General features: G+C 36.3%; 1 non-coding gene across 1 annotated transcript; it reads right to left on the bottom strand.

The window, feature by feature from the left end:
- Positions 1-434: 434 nt before the first annotated feature.
- Positions 435-541, bottom strand: LOC132423754 (U6 spliceosomal RNA). Its single transcript, XR_009519066.1, has one exon. It is a non-coding gene; the product is annotated as a U6 spliceosomal RNA (small nuclear RNA).
- Positions 542-17,362: the final 16,821 nt, after the last annotated feature.

The following is a 17,362-nucleotide window of genomic DNA, read 5'->3' as shown; positions in this document are numbered from 1 at the left end:
AATAATTGTTTATTGCAGTATCTAAATATGGTACGTTTTTATCTCATTGCAAAAGACTGATGAATTGTTATAAGACCAGCTGGTTCTGTTGTGCCTGAAACAGAGATGAATAGAGGGGGAAAGTCCTTGTGCTTTGCATGAAATTTTATCACTCCAATTAGTGCATGGGACGGCAGAATCAAAATTCTTACAAAAAAAATTTTTTTTAATATTTAAAAATTGGTTAGCTTTATTGAGATGTAACTTACATGCAATAAAATTTACCAATTTTAAGGCTGCAATTCGGTGAGTTTTGACAAATGTATACCGTTGTATTACCACTACTGCAATCATGATATAAAACATTTTTATTCCTACTCATAAGTTCCATTGTGGCCCTTTGTGGTCATTACCGCCACCCTCCCCTTACATCCCCTGGTCCCTGGTAATCACTGGAAAATACAGTTCATTTCATAAGTTTAAATGTCCTCCGTGTGCACAGGCCACACTAATCTTTTCTATGTTGTCCCCATTGCAGTATGTGTGCTGCCAAAGTGAGCCCTTACACAGATTTCAGACGTAAGGTATGACGATGTATCAGTTTGTAAACTTTTTACAGGATTCATTTACTAAATTTTTTTAAGATATTATTTCTAATAGTGGATTAGAAATAAACTGTCAGCCCCTTGGAGAAGAAAAGTCAGCAATCCCCAGTTTTGTGCCATGCACAGCATAACACAATACTTGAGATCCTGTCCTGGTTTCATGTCCAACTCGTAAGTGTTTTTGAAGCACTGAGGTGTTAACTGATAATTAGCTTTCTTTAGTCGTTTTGTTACCTTAGGAATACTTTTGTTGCTGAGCTTTTGGAACAAGAAGTTGACTAATTCTGTGCCTTAGTTAACCACTTTGTTATACGAAAGCAATAAAGTTCTAAGGCTCAAAGAATTGTTGAAGTACAGTTTTTAAGTGTGGAAGAGAAAAGCAAAGCAATGCAATTTAATATACTCTTTGGTTTGGCAAATGACTAAAAAGGAGGAAGCGATAAGTGTGTGAAAATTTCTATATATACCCTTGGCTGACAATTCTCTTCCATTATATGTGAAGAGACATTAAGTGTAAGAACATTGTTCATTGTGTACGCATACAAAGCATTCTTATTGTTGGGCAGTATCAGTACACATACACTGTGTGGGTAATTTTAGCCATAATAGATAACCCATTTCAGTTTTTAGATTGAGGTGTTTTTCTTTTTTTAAACTAAAAATGAGTAAGCATAAATGAAGCTAGAATACATGTATGTGCCCAAAGAAGTTGGAGATGAATGAGAATCTGTTATAAATATTATGTTGTGTTCATGTCTTAAAGTCTAATATCATTTAGTTATTCACAATCATTTGTATTTGGTTGTTTTAAAGAGGTTTTCTACTAAGATAATATTTTAATATTAATATATCAATATTAAAATATTAATAAGACATGGATACTTTACAGTGTGGACTTCACAACAAATCTAAAAATGCATCACTTGCAAGACTCAAGTTATTTAGTTAAAGATGTGAAGGAGCTGCAGAGTAGAAGCAATGATTTTTGGAGAAAATATGTTTTTTAACTTCTATACATTTTAAATTTTATCTCTGCTTCTTTACCTCTCTCTATTTATAACTTACATCTTCCAAAGAACCCCTAGAAATCTACATTCTCTCCTTGGCAAGTACAAATAGAGGACGTCAGTTAAACAAGAGTGAAAATCTTTCCTGGAGTTATTTGGGAAGGGAATGAAATTTAATTTGCGTTACTTTTTATTTACCTATTTTGAAAAAGGTTGCTCCCTGAACCTTAAATCTCTAAACTCATGGTTCCTAGTGATTTGAGACTAAGAAGCTCAAAGGGTGTTTGAGAACTCCAGAGAAAGCCTATTCCTATTATTTTCCCATTAAAATACACGAGCCTCAAGGGACATGGTTTTATGCAGATAAATGTTGGATAAATATCTGAACTTCTGGGCATTTTTGAACCCATGTTATGAATCATGTACAGTTATGTCAACCCTGATTAGCAACCAAAGTATTTAGCTTTTCATCCATATGTCTGTCTCTTCCAGAGTTTCTTTGTCTTTGCTTTAAGCTCATCTAAGCTCAGTGGCACACATTGTAATCAAGCTCAGTGTTGTAAGGGATGAAAAATCTTGAAAGGTGAACATAACTGCTAATGTTTCATGCAACACTTGGCCTTTGTAGTAGCACTCAGCCATCCAGATCAGCAGGATGGGTGTGAGCTGCATCTGTTCTGTTGCAGTGTCTTTCCTAAACCCAAGGGGTGTGCCTGTGGTTCACTGATACCACTTGGCTGGCATGGTTGTTTCATAACCTAAAGCCCTTTCTCATTTCCCTCTTTGCTCCTGAAACCTTTGCTCCTGTGTATCTTCTTTCCTTTTACCCTGACTTTCTAACAGCTGAACTGCATAAATGCCAAGTAGCGACATGAATTCCTAAACAGAAGCTGCCATAAAACATTGCGGCTTCAACCAAGAAACACACATGTAGAGGCACATGACTGACAGGGCTCAAAAGGCAGGTTTTAGTAAATGACAAGTGTGAAGTACTTATTGTTGCTCCAGTCGATGGAAGCTCATATTTACACAAAAAAATCATTCACATTTCAGAACAATTCAGTGTAACTGGCAGCTTGGGAAAGAAAAGACTTAAAATCTCTTAAAGATGAAGAAGACAGGAGGAGTACAGAATCCAAAGCATTCTTTCACTTTGGAATATGTTGGCATCTTTTGATTGGGTTTTAAAACTGGGATTTTGGAGTAGCAGCAGGAAAAGTTGAAATTATAAATTATTTTTGTTAGGAACAAGAGAGAATAAGAGAATGAAAAGAAAGCTGTTCGTCTTTTATTTATTCTAAGCATAATTCCATTCAGTGTTAATTAAAGTCTAAAGAAGCACATTATCCTTTTGTATGTACTCATTGTCATTAGTACAGAAAGATCTATGGTTATCTAGAAATATAGGAAGGAAATATCGTGTGATATCAATCCATTGTGTGTGATCAGTGTTATGATAATTGCTAATAAGATGTCACAGGGCTTCCCTGGTGGCGCAGTGGTTGAGAGTCTGCCTGCCGATGCAGGGGATACAGGTTCATGCCCCGGTCCGGGAAGATCCCACATGCCGCGGAGCGGCTGGGCCCATGAACCATGGCCGCTGAGCCTGTGTGTCTGGAGCCTGTGCTCCGCAGCGGGAGAGGCCACAACAGTGAGAGTCCCGTGTACTGCAAAAAAAAAAAAAAAAGTCATAAATACATAATTTGAATATTGCTTTTATCAGTTAAAATGATGTTATAAGGTGTTGTCCTAAGAAAGGACATGACATTATTCTGTATATGTCGTATAATAAATTAAGAGTAGAAATATTCTGGCTTCTAATGTATTTTTTTCCACCACTTAAATAACAAAAAACTTAATAAAGATTGATAGGAATTGCAGAAAGTACAAATTCCAGACCTTTCACTTTATAGTTGTAAAAATAGGCTGAAAGAGAATAAAGACCCATTCCTTTCGTCTGACAACTTGGTTAGTTATTTATCAAATTCCTTTCTTCTTTCTTTCTTGTAGTTGGTATGGCTTTGTGACTAAGTTCTACTCAGTAAAATGTGGGCAGGTGTGATGTGCTTTACTCCAAGACTAGGCCCATCAAAAACTCCCTGCTTGATTCTCCAGGCTCTTTACCTGTTTGCTGACTCAAAGTGAAGGATTCCGAGGCCCTGTGATGTGGTGTAGTTTTAATAGGGGGAAGTCTAGAGCTCTGAATCATTGCGGAGAAGGCAGCTGCCCCACAGCTGTATAGGACTGTTATGTGAGCAATGAACTTATTTCTTAGGCCATTGAAATTTTGAAGTATATCCATTATATTAATTAGTGTTACTTTAATACTTGCAACGCTACCAACAGCCTAATTGTCAGCCTGTCTTGGAATGGCATGTTCCATTCTTCATCCTTTCTGTTACCACCACATCTTCAAGTGTTCCTTCCTTTTCGGTCTCACTATCATGACTCTGTACTGGACTTGCATCATTTGAACTTCGATTGTATCAAGAGCCTCTCTTAGCTGGTCTCTGAGTCCTTAGTTTGACTCTCTTCTAATTCTCACCACGTACTGACAGAAGAACAATCCTGTTCTGAAAACCTCTGTTGGCTCTTAATTGTCTAAAGCCGTGGTAAAGAATTGGCAGCCTTGGGATGCATATGACCTGTAGACACATTTTGCTTGGCTGATGCCATGTGCTTTTTTTTTTAAACTGTGTTGTTAGTATTTAAAAATTGAGAGAATGAAAAAACCCCACATTTCTGTCTTCTCTTGGCAAATAAATGATCCGGCAGAGTTGGGTCCCCATTTTCACATGGAAGCCATCAGCTGGAGCAAGGTATGCACTTTACAGTTTGCCCTCATCCCCACCTGTATTAGTCAAGATTATCCAAAGAAACAGAACCAGTAGGAGATCTATCTATCTATCTGTCTATATCTCCTAGTGGTTATGTATATATACAGAGATTTATTATAAGGAATTGGCTCATGCAGTTACAAAGACTGACAAGTCCCAAGATCTGCAGTTGGCACAGTGGAAACGCAGGAGAGCTGTCAGTGTAGATCCATTCCCAAAACCAACAGGTTTGAGACCCAGGAAGAACCAGTGTTTCAGTTTGAATCTGAAGGCAGGAAAAAACCCATGTCCCAGTTCTAAGGCAGTCAAGCGGCAGGAGTTCCCTCTTACTCAGACTTTTTGTTCTATTCAGGTCCTCCACCCACGTTAGGAAGAACAGTCTACTCAGTCTATGGATTCAAATGTTAGTGTCGTCAGGAAACAGCCTCACAGACACACCCAGAATGGTGTTTGACCAAATATTTGGCTACCCTGTGGCTCAGTCAAGTTGACACACAGAACTGACCATCACCTCGTGCCATGGTCCCTAGTGACTTATTCTGCCTGCTTTGCTTAGTTCTGTTACCTATTGTACCACGGGGTATTTGGGTGTGAGAATGGAAAGTAAATTTCATAAAGACAGGGATTTTTTTCACTGTTGTATCCCTAGCACTTAGAACAAAATATAGTAGGCACTTAATATGTATTTGTTGACTAAATCAATAAATTAATGTGACTGTTGTTCTATAATTTAATGTTTAAGTTCTTCATCCAGGCACCCCAAGTTCTCTACCATGGAGCCTCAATGTACTTCTCCAACCTGATCTTCCAGTAGAGGAAGAATAATCAAATCAGGCCATAGAATATTCTGGGAAAGGCCATACTCTCTCTGCCTTTGTCATTTGGTTCTGTTGTTTACCATGAAGGTTCTAGTTGTCTTGGCCGTTGTCTAATTCATATCTTTCCTGCTAAGTTCAGCCCATTCTTTTTTCATCTTCAGTGAAAACTTTTTGACCATTCAGACCAGAGTGAGTTCTCCCTTCTCTGAAATCTCATGATACTTTCTATCTGGATCACTCTTATAGCATTTTAGTCATATACTCTTTTATATTGCTATTTAACTTGCAAATGAGTATTCAAGTTCCACCAAGGAGTGACATTTATTTCTCATAAATAAATGACTGTTGATCCCTTGTATAAGGCAATGTCCTGAAGGAAAGAGGGAGGCATACTAATGAAGCCATAGCAATCAAGATAATAAGTGAATTTAGGAAGAATGTAATCCATTTACCATATTAATTTCATTGGAATAGTATTTACCACTCCATGTACTCTACACCAGGTAGTATGCTAAGAGCTTTGTGTACATTATCTCATTTAATTTCAAAGCAATCTCTGAAGAAGTTATTATCATTAGCCCCATTTTGCTGTTGAGAAAACAGAGGCTTAGAGAGGTTAGGTGATTTGTCTAGGGTCCCAAAGCTGGGATATCACTGAGTTAAAATTCAAACTTCATAGCCAAGATCTTACTTAAACATCATGAATATTTTTCAGCCAAAAATGAATGAAATCTTGCCATTTGTGACAATGTGGATGGACCTTGAGGGCATTATGCTAAGTGAAATAAGTCAGATAGAGAAAAATCCTGTATGATCTAACTTATATGTGGAATCAAATCAAAACGAAACAAGAAGACAGAGCTCATAGGTATAGAGAGCAGATTGGTGGGGGCCAGAGGTGAGGAGTGAGGGGGTAGGGAGTGAGTGAAATGGGTGGAGGCAGTCAAAAGATACAAATTTTCAGTTACAAAATAAATAAGTCCTGGGGATGTAAATGTATAGCATGGTGATGATAGTAACTATATAGCAATACCATACTGCATATTTGGAAGTTGCTAAGAGAGTAAGTCAAAATTTAAGTGACAGCAATAAAAACAGCAAAGCAAGAAAAAGTAAACTATTTGCAAAGTGAAGAGTCAGTGTTGTTAAATGAGTGGAATTGAGTGAAAGTTAGGAAATTACTCAATACAAAAATAGCATACAGTACAGGAGATATTAAAAAAAATACAGCATACAGTCATCAGCACAGAAATTGGGACACAATAGGAAAGATAGCTGGGACTGGGGGAAAGCTCCTAATTACAGGGAATCCACTATTACTGTCTTGGATGATTATGTATTATAGGTGCAGTTTCTGTTGCATTGGTTCCCAAAGATTCTTTAATCACTTCTATGGATTAAAAAAGCCAAACACATTGAGGCATAATACCATGCTATGAGATACTACAGTACTCAGTATCTGGCACCTGGTAGTTACTCCAAAAATATTAGTGGAAAGAAGGAAGGAAAGAAAGAAGAAAAGAAAGCAAGCAAACAAGCAAGCCAGCCAGTGTGACTGCATAGAAAAACGAAGGTGGTAATATCAGTTTTATTTTCATATAAATTTCCTCAAATATCAAAGGGAAAGCCTGAGTTTAAATTCATTGAGGTCCTATTACTGACAGTCTGAACATTAAAGAATCTAAATGTTGGCTGCTTGATATTTGGTAATATCTGGCTGGCTGGATGTGACTGATGTTTTGCTCTTTCACAAATGTATTTTATGCATCCCGCTCCAAAATCCATGCTTGACCTAATGTGGACATGTGCGGGAAGGAATTTTACTATGTTGGCTGGCAGATGAGAGCTAAAAAGTGCAGAGAGCTATGGTATATTTTAAAAGGGCACTTTTTTTTTTTTCACCAGGAATGTTGTCTTTCTTTAGTCCTGGGGGAGGAGTAATGTCTCTAGGTAATTACGGTGTCTTTTAAAAACCTTTCTTGGCAAATATCCCTCCCCCTTAGCATCTGTCCCACAAAATGATGCATTTAAGAGATCGAAGAGTTAAATATCATAGTCCTGTCTTTCCTGAATAATACAGTGTAGTGGGATGCTCAGTGATAAGGTCAGAGATTGGGGTGGATGGAAATCTGGCCTCTGAGCTGTAAGAAACCAGAACTTGACTAGTTTTAGTGACTAAAGTTATATCACCATCTCACTAGAGAGAAAAACCAACTAAAGTTCTCAGTTCAAGACCATATTATACTCTATATTATTCAAAACCATGATGACAAAAGTCAAACTCTCTGTTTATCATGTATGTGTATATATACCTATGTACATGTATGTGTATACATATATATGTATGTACATTATGAAAATCTGTTTTGTTTCTGATTCAGATAACGGAAAATTATAGTCTTGATTTTCTATAAACAGACCAGGGTGAAAGTGGGTGGGCATATTATCTCCTTCCTAAGACACTGGCTATATAGTAATAGCTTTTCTTAATTAATAGTTCCTTCAATATGCTGAATGATATTGAATTAATTAAATCAATTATTCTCTCTCTCTTTTTCTGTAGTTTTAATTGTGTGGTCTGTGGATCCCTGGGAATCCCATTTACCCTTTCAGCCAGATTGCAAGGTCTAAGCTATTTCCACAATAATAGTAAGATGTTATTGCCTTTTTCATAGTCTTGACATTTGCACTGATAAAATGATGGGAAAAACTGTTGAAATCTTAGCAGCAACGCAGTAGCCTCCACCCTTGAGTATATATGTTTTTAATATTTTGTGTGACAAAATGGGAAGTGCACATAACGCACTTCTGCTACATCCTGAAGTATCGTAATTGTCTTGAGGAAACGTACTTGTGCTATTGTTTGAATTGCAAGTTAATGGAAGACCACTGTTACTTGAAAGAATGACTGACAAACACAATATAATTATTTAGACTTGGGTATTTTGCAAATATTTTCTCATAAATAAATGACTGTTGATTCAAGGATAGCATTTGTTGCCAATAATAAAATTTGAAATTTCAAGTGAAAATTAGAATTTTTGAAAATTTGCAGTTGCCACCATGAACTTGAAAGCTTCCCAATACGTAAAGACTTTTCTGATATCATCCACAGTGGTATTAAATGTTAGGTAGTTCTTTAGATATCGTAGCTTCTTCTGTATCTTTTTCTTTTTTTAAAAATTAATTAATTAGTTTATTTTTTGGCTGTGTTAGGTCTTCGTTGCTGGGCCTGGGCTTTCTCTGGTTGTGGCGAGCAAGGGCTACTCTTTGTTGCCGTGTGCGGGCTTCTCATTGTGGTGGCTTCTCTTTGTTGCAGAGCACAGGCTCTAGGCATGCGGGCTGCAGTAGTTGTGGCATGCAGACTCAGTAGTTGTGGCTCACTGACTCAGTAGTTGTGGCTCATGGGTTCTAGAGCACAGGCTCAGTAGTCGTGGCACACGGACTTAGTTGCTCTGTGGCATGTGGGATCTTCCTGGACCAGGGCTCGAACTTGTGTCCCCTGCATTGGCAGGCGGATTCTTAACCACTGCGCCAGCAGGGAAGTCCCTTTATCTTTTTCAGTATTACCATCTTCAGAGGCCAGGTCTCCCTGGAAGATCACTTAGAATAACAGAACCTTTGCTGCCAGATAGCTCTTCTAATCCTCTGTCATTCAGAAGATGGTGTTGTCTGTGTAGTCATGACATGATTTTTTGATCTTGTGTTATGAAATGTGTCAATATTTGGAAGATTTTCATAATTCAGCAAACCAAGATTTTCCACGTGACTGATGTACGATGTTACAAAATCATTCATAGTTAAAAGATCCATTCAAATTGCATCGTAGACCAATTGATTTTAATGAGACAGGGAACAAAAAAATCATTGATACTGCTTATGGTTCCACATTGCAACTAACCTTTAAGAAATTACCACTTGTTGAGTTTGGGTATAGTATCAAAGAATATTCCCAACTATCTAAAAATATTATTAAAACACTCCTCTTCTAACTACATATCTATAGTTAGACATACCTGAATGAGGCTAGGTTTTCTTCCTATCATTCAACCAAAACAGCATGTCACAAAAGATTGCATACAGAATAAGATTTGAAACTCCAACTGTTGTTTATTAAGCCAGACAAATTTCTTCTCCCTGTTAGGTTCTAGGTAGCATTATGGTCCTACTTCTCAGCCCACACTAAGATTTGATTTGACCTCTAACCAACAGATGTGTCAATATTACTATTACACGATCTAAACCACCATATTTATTAGGAAACAACCTTTAATCCTTACCTGCCCTTTCTCATAAAACATCATCCTGCTGATTTTGCAAACAATATTTTAGGTATATTGTCAAGATAGCAATAATAATTACTGCCAGGCCAATTACATTCATTCCTCTGCTAAAGTTTAAAGTTTAAAACTAAGTTTTGAAGTTTAGGAAACTGAAGTACTCTCAAACAAACATAAATAGAGAAGGTGAATGTTGGGAAGATTCCTTAGGATTAGCTGGACTAATTTAGCTTACAGTGTCCCTAGCAAGTAGTCACCTTGATTATTCTTGATTAGCTCCAGCAATGGGGAATTACCTTCTCATTCCATTTTGGGATATAAATGGAATCATACAATCTGTGATGTTCTGTGTCTGGCATTTTTTCCTCAATGTGATGTCTGCAAGATTTAGTCATGTTGTGGTGATTATCAGTAATTGGTTTTTTTTTTATTGCCGAGTAGTATTCCATTGTATAAACATATTACAGTGTGGTTATCCATTTTTATCTTAGACATTTGAGTTGTTTCTAGTTTTGTATACACTTTTCTACAAGTATTTTTGTTGACATATGTTCTCATTCCTCTTAGGTAAATACCTAGAAGTGGAAATGCTGGGCCATAGGGTAGGTGTTTAACTCTGTAAGAAACTGTCAAACAATTTTCCAAAGTGGTAGTACAATTTTACCTACCCACTGGCAGTGTATAGGTGTTTCTCCACCTTCACACCAACACTTGTTATGGTCATTTATTAATTTTAGCCATTCTAAGGGTATGTGTAGTTGTGATTTTAATTTACATTTCCCTGATGATATACTTTTTCATGTGTATATTGGTCATTTATACATCTTTCTTTGTAAAGTGTTTGTTCAAGCCTTTTGCTTATGTGGTAAACTTGGGTTGTTTGTCTTTTAATAAGTTGTAGGTAGCTCTTTGTATATTCTGGATGCAAATTATTTGTCAGATACATATTTTTGGGGAATATTTTCTCCCTTTATCCCAATTGTGGTTGCTTATTCATTTTCTTAATGACCTCTTTTGATAAGACGTTTTTAGTTTTGATAGTCTAATTTATAAATTTCTCTGTCTTTTATTGTTGTTGCTTTTTGTGTCCTCTCCAAGAAATATTTTTCTGTCATTCAGATCACAAAGGTACTGTCATACGTTTTCTTTTAAAAGCTTTATAATTTTAGCTTTCTCATTTAAATCTATGATTCATTTCAAAATAATTTTATGCATGGTGTGAGGTAGGTGTCAAAGTTCATTTTTTTTTTTCTTTCCATATGGATGGAACTTCTTGCATAATTTGCTAGTTCTAGCATAATTTGTTAAAAAGACTTTCCTTGCCCCCATTGGGTTGCTTTGTTTGGTACCTTTGTTGATATTTAAAATATTTAACCTTTGTTACTACAGGAGAGTATAAATGATAATCTTTCAAAAAACTCAGAATGATTCTAAAATGGCAACTCTGAAGGGGAAGCTCTCATTTTGATCTTTTAAAAAGATTATTAGTTTTACCCTATTGTAGTAACAAAGGTTAAATATTTGGAAAAGAAAAAGAAGTTGTTGTCCCCAACAACTGGCTCAAAAAATACTTTTAAGAAGTAGTGGTTCTCAAGAAGAATGCGTGTACACTTGAGAGTATATGCATGCATATGTGCACACAAACTATTTGGCTGGTTTTTTTCTCTCCATTTCAAATAAAAAATGTCAATGTAATGCTGGTGAAATTTGCATATGACAAAGGTGGAAGAGACAGCTCATATGTTAGGTGTTAAGCAAACACCTCAAAGAATCCTGAGCTTAGTGCTGATAACAGTCAAAGTGAATGGGATCCGGCATATAAATTGTTGACAACTGTAACATTATGTCTACGTGGGACTTCAATGCTGAACTGTCATTAAAAGTTAAAATTAATTACGTTGGTCCAATGTGCTATCAAGTCTATATCTTTTATTTCTGAGTCTTAACTTTTGGTTCAATTAATAACTGCTAAATATTTAAAACAACATTTTTCTACTGCATTTGGTAGCACTGGAGGTGGATTAGATTAAAATAGAGATCTCTTTAAAAATACCAGTTTCCTTGTCTTAAAAATACTCAGCCTGCATGAGTAACCACAGTAAATATCTAGTATTTGGAGCATATCTTTCTGAACAAAGACAAGACAACTTGTAAGAAAGGTAAAGAGAAGAGTGTCTCAGTGGTGCTTTACATTGGATTGTGAAAACACGGGGAAGGGGAAAAAGACAAAAACTAGGGCACTGATAGAGGTCACAATACAAATTTGCCTTCCATGTGGCGGTGAGGTGATCAGTTTGCTAGAATAATGGCTTAGGTGAGGAAGAGTCATGCTGCTTCCCAGCAGTTTCCCGCAGCCTTCGTCATGTTACAGGCCATATAACCTACGCCAGAGCTTATATGAAACTTTGAACTTTGTTTTCCTGGATGGATCATAGCACCGAAATCCTGACAAAGATCAAAATAATGCGGTTCTAAGTCCATCTTATGTATTAGCAACCATTAAAAGAAAGCTTTAGAACCCAGGCATGCTTCTGTCCTCTGAGTGATTCGATGATCTCTTTGGCAGTTGTGAATGTGACTTAAATATCACGATCTATACAGAAAATTCATCTAGTTATATCCAAGGAACATCAGAAAAATTTATATTAACTTATGGAGACCTATAGAATAATTTAATGGATCCCCTTTACTGAAAAATTTAATTGAATTGTAACAGCTAACCGCATTGATAATTTATTAATTAATTTTCAAAATAATATTCACCATATTAGTTGAGTCTTTTGGCTCTCTAGTTCAGGTTTTTATTTAAGCTTGCTCTTTCTCAGGAGGAAAGAATACAATTGAAACAAGATGAGTTCATGTTTAATGGCATACCTACTAGAGTGCAGAGGGTAGTGCTTTACAGAAAGCATTTGTACTTTTTTCTTAAAAAAATTGATTTTTCAGTTATTCTGTATATTAATAAAATCAAGAAAATACTACAGTAAAATGGCACCAATGGAAATACTTTTTTTTCCCCCAGAAACCTTACATATCAAAACTGAAAAAGTGTTCCTTTGGTAAAAAGAACATCAAATAACGAGATGCAGTAATATGTATTTTCCTTTTTCATATGGTAGGGCTTTCATTGATTCAGACTCTTATAGCACTATGAATTTGAGGTAGCAAAACATTTGTGGTGGCATTTAAGACTCATATTAACAATATCTACAAAGATTGTTCTCCATATGCTTTATGCTCATTCTGTATATCACATGCCTAATTATATGGTGATTTATAATGGTGCAGTTCTTTAAAGTGATTTTTCAGCCAAGCTAGCCTCTAATTTGTAGAGTCCCTCTCCTCCGTATATCAATAGCTCCTGCACAAAACACCATTTCTCATTAAAGGTTCCCATTCCCTTTGGCAGTCAGGAGAAAATCTCTAATCAAGCTTGAGGAAAGAGACAGAGTTCAAAGATGTCATTGGGTCCCCAGGCTGGTCTTGTGTGGCTTGCTAAAAGTTCCCTGGCTTAACATTTGGTCTCTGAAGAGAACTGTCAGGGTCGAATACTCCAATCAGCAGTCAAATAAAGAACATTAAATGAGCAAAAAAGGAGAGTGAGTTTTATAAAAGAGAACATAAACTTCAGTACTTGTTTCAGAGTCTTACAATTTTAGCAACTGCTCCCCATGAGCTTTCTGTTGCGTTCATCAGGATATGCTAACCTCGGAATCTCATTGCTTTTGGAAACATCCAGTATTTACGCCTAGTGATCTCTTCTTTTCATGATATTTTATTCTTCATCATCCTCCCCTCTTCATCTTCCTCCTTCTGCTTTCTTTTTCTATAAATTGTACAAAGTTTATGCATGTATGTGTAGGGTAAAGTGATCTTAATTGGCGTATTCCTACAGGATTAATGCGTTCAGAGGCTATCTTTCGGAAAATTCATATGTTTTTTGAGACTGTACAATGACAAACTCTTTCCTAAGAACTCAGGAGGACAATATACAACAACAGGCTTTTATTTTGTTTTGGGACAGAATTCAACAAAGATGTATATTGCAGATGTCAAATTCAATATTTTGCTCCTGATAACTATGTAGGACTCCTAGAAGCCTGTCTCGTAGGAGGAAAGAATAACAGGCTTAAGTCCCATGATGCAAATGTGAGAAAAGAATTTTGCCCATAATTTTAGCTTAACATTTGGGGAAGGAAGTTTCAATTTAATCTTAGAAAGTGGATTCTGTCTGCTGTCTTTTCACAAAACAGCAGTACCACTGTGAATTAACATTTGACTTCAGAATGTCCACATTGAAGTTTCTTGTTTTTGATATGCTCAAATAAAAAACAAAAGAAATACTTTGCATTTTAGCACATTTGAGTTTTACACTCCTGAATGACAGCTAATGCCCTTTTACAGATAACGTGTGGCCACGGTTCATGAGCGTATAATTCATTATAATGTTCACCATCAACACATACTTTGTCAGAGTGGTCTTGGCTGCATAAATTGGCCAGATTACACGTTTCTCAAAAGGTAAAATATTAAGGCTATCCTTGTCCACATGTTTCTTTGCTTTAGTAAATGGCCCAGAATTATTCATCCCAGAATGACATCAGGAAACATTTGACCCTTGCTGTCATGACTTCTAATGTCAGAATCTTCAATGAAAGTATTCCTCTGTAAATCAGTAGTCCATCTATTACCCATAGTATTTGGATGAGTCAAATGGCTTGTTTACGACATGTTTAATGTTTTGCGAATCCTGCCTCCTGATTCACTTCAAGTACTTTATAATTATATTCCTTGAAAACAGATGCTTTTAATATTCAGCTTGAGTGTTTTATAAGCTATACAAATATTTTGTTTGTGGTATTTTCTGGTGCTCACAGCCAAAATATGCTAGTCAACTTTTCAGAAGATCATTTAATTATGCTGGAACCTGGGGCGATTCAGCTTCTGAAGATTTTCCCCCAAAATGGGATCTGTCAACTTCATATATGTTTTACTACAAAGGACCAGGTCCCAGCATTTTAATTCTTTGACTACATCATGAAAATATTTTGTCAGATCTTGACCAGCAATTTCATAAAGTGGTAATATGGCTCTTTTCCTTCCAGCTCTTGTCCTGGTTCCCCCTTCCTTCTGTCGTTGGGCTGAAGAGTTTTCCTCAAGCCTTCCAAGGAAGAAGCCCCAATTAAAACCACTCATTCTTGCACCACTAAAACCCCACACAATGATTTGAAAAAATACCCCTAATTTGAAGCTGTTAATACAACTGTAATTTTGTTTCTTGAACATTGCTTGTTGTGGGGTACTGCCAATCTATGAAAACAAACCAGTAATAGCACAATTTGAGAACCACCCAGGGTCAATTGTCCTCTTTTCTTTTTTCTAAATAACCTATTAAAAAACCCTTAGCAGCTACAACAATAACTAAAGAAACTAGCAGTGCCAATTATGCCTGGGTAAGTAGTAGTGGTAGCACAGCACCAGTCCCAGAAATACTCCAAACCAATAGTCTAACAATTTTCTATGCCCAGGCTACTCAGTATGAGAAATAGGTTGGCTGTTCTTTTGAGGAAGAAGTGTAAGGTTTTTGTATCTATGATTTTTTAGGATGTGAAACCTTAAAGACCATGTCTATAATGCAGTAAGCCTTATAGTTTTGTGCTGAAATTGAACTGAGTGAGTTTTAAAACATACTGGAGCGGCATGCATACATTTAGATGTCATTTGTGAGTTACTGCAATTTATAAGTATTGTTGATTTGAAAACAGTAATGCTGCTAGTTTTGAAACAATAAGATTCAACTTTTTTCCTCTTCTTCCTGGATCAAAGTCTCTATCTGCTGATCTCTTACTGTTTATTTTGCCTAGCTAGTGCCTGTTTTAGTCTTTAAGTGTATATTCTGTAGTATGTCTTTCTCTAGTCCTTCATGTGAAAATCTGATCTATGTTGTAAATTTCTTGAGGAAAGAGACAATGACTGCCATGTGCTGCTTGGATACCCTTTTTTTTTTTTTTTTTTTTTTTTGCAGTACATGGGCCTCTCACTGTTGTGGCCTCTCCTGTTGCGGAGCACAGGCTCCAGACGAGCAGGCCCAGCGGCCATGGCTCATAGGCCCAGCCGCTCCGCGGCATGTGGGATCTTCCCAGACCGGGTCATGAACCCTTGTCCCCTGCATCGGCAGGCGGACTCTCAACCACTGCGCCACCAGGGAAGCCCTGGATACCCTTTAATACTTGATATTTTACAATACATATAGTAGACACTAGTTAAATGAATTAATTAAATTATTCCATATTTCTAAGGCTTTACATATTTTTTAAAATTCAAGTATAGTTGATTTATAATGTTATATTAGTTTCAAATGTACAACATAGTGATTTGATAATTTTACAGCTTATAATCCATTTAAAGTTGTTATAAAATATGAGTTATATTCCTTGTGCTATACATTGCATTCTTGTATCTTATTTATTTTATACCTAGTAGTTTGTACCCCTTAATCCACTTCCCCTTTCTCCTCCTCCTACCCCTCTCCCAACTGGTATAAGGTTTTATATATTAATGTCTGTGCACATAATTTTAGAATTTAGCTATTCTTGATATTAGAATTCTTACACATTCTAATATTACCATCTGTCTTTTTAGTGCATTATTACACAAAAATGTATTGTCTGGAATGGTTGTGCTGTGCATTATCCTGTTTAATCAAGCATTCTGACTAATAATTATTTATTCTGAATATTATTCATGGATTAATAATTTTCAAGAAATTTTCCTGCTATGACATATTTTTTTTCTTTTCTTTTTTAGCATCTTTATTGGAGTATAATTGCTTTACAATGGTGTGTTAGTTTCTGCTGTATAATAAAGTGAATCAGCTATATGTATACATATATCCCCATATCTCCTCCCTCTTGCGTCTCCCTCCACTCTCCCTATCCCACCCCTCTAGGTGGTCACAAAGCACCGGGCTGATCTCCCTGTGCTGTGCGGCTGCTTCCCACTAACTATCTTATATTTGGTAGTGTATATATGTCCATGCCACTCTCTCACTTCGTCCCAGCTTACCCTTCCCCCTACCTGTGTCCTCAAGTCCATTCTCTACATCTGCGTCTTTATTCCTGTCCTACCTCTAGGTTCTTCAGAACCATTTTTTCTTTTTTTTGGATTCCATATATATGTGTTAGCATACGGTATTTGTTTTTCTCTTTCTGACTTCACTCTGTATGACAGACTCTAGGTCCATCCACGTCACTACAAATAACTCAATTTCTTTTTTTATGGCTGAGTAATATTCCATTGTATGTATGTGCCACATCTTCTTTATCCATGCATCTGTTGATGGACACTTAGGTTACTTCCATGTATGACATGTATTTTAATGCTAAACCTAAATTAAACTAAGTAAAACCTTAGTGGTTCAAGAGATATGTCTTAGGTCTAGGTCTACCAAACTAGAACTAGGTCTACCAAACTAGAAAAAGCAAGAAATATCTGCTGATGGAAAGTTCTGGTTTGTAGAATAACAGATAAATAAGCTTCTAATTGTATGACTTTATTAAAAAAGCTAAGATATCTAGAAGAGAAAACGTCTAAAGGAATATGGTCATGTTTGTGTTTATAGATGAATTTATTCTGGAAAATATTCTCAAGGCCAAGAATCTCAAACTGATCATCATTTTAAATATTGTTCTAGAGTAAACAAGTAGCCAAAACAAAATCTAGGAGTTGCCGATCCTATTGTGGAAGATAAATCTTCATATATATATTTTTTAGTTTCTCCTCATGTCTCCCTCTATTTTACACAGCACATCACTCACCTATAATCTCTGCTTCATG

Source organism: Delphinus delphis, chromosome 3 (assembly GCF_949987515.2).
Source record: "Delphinus delphis chromosome 3, mDelDel1.2, whole genome shotgun sequence".
Classification (NCBI taxonomy): domain Eukaryota; kingdom Metazoa; phylum Chordata; class Mammalia; order Artiodactyla; family Delphinidae; genus Delphinus; species Delphinus delphis.
This window is presented reverse-complemented; position numbering and strand designations above follow the sequence as displayed.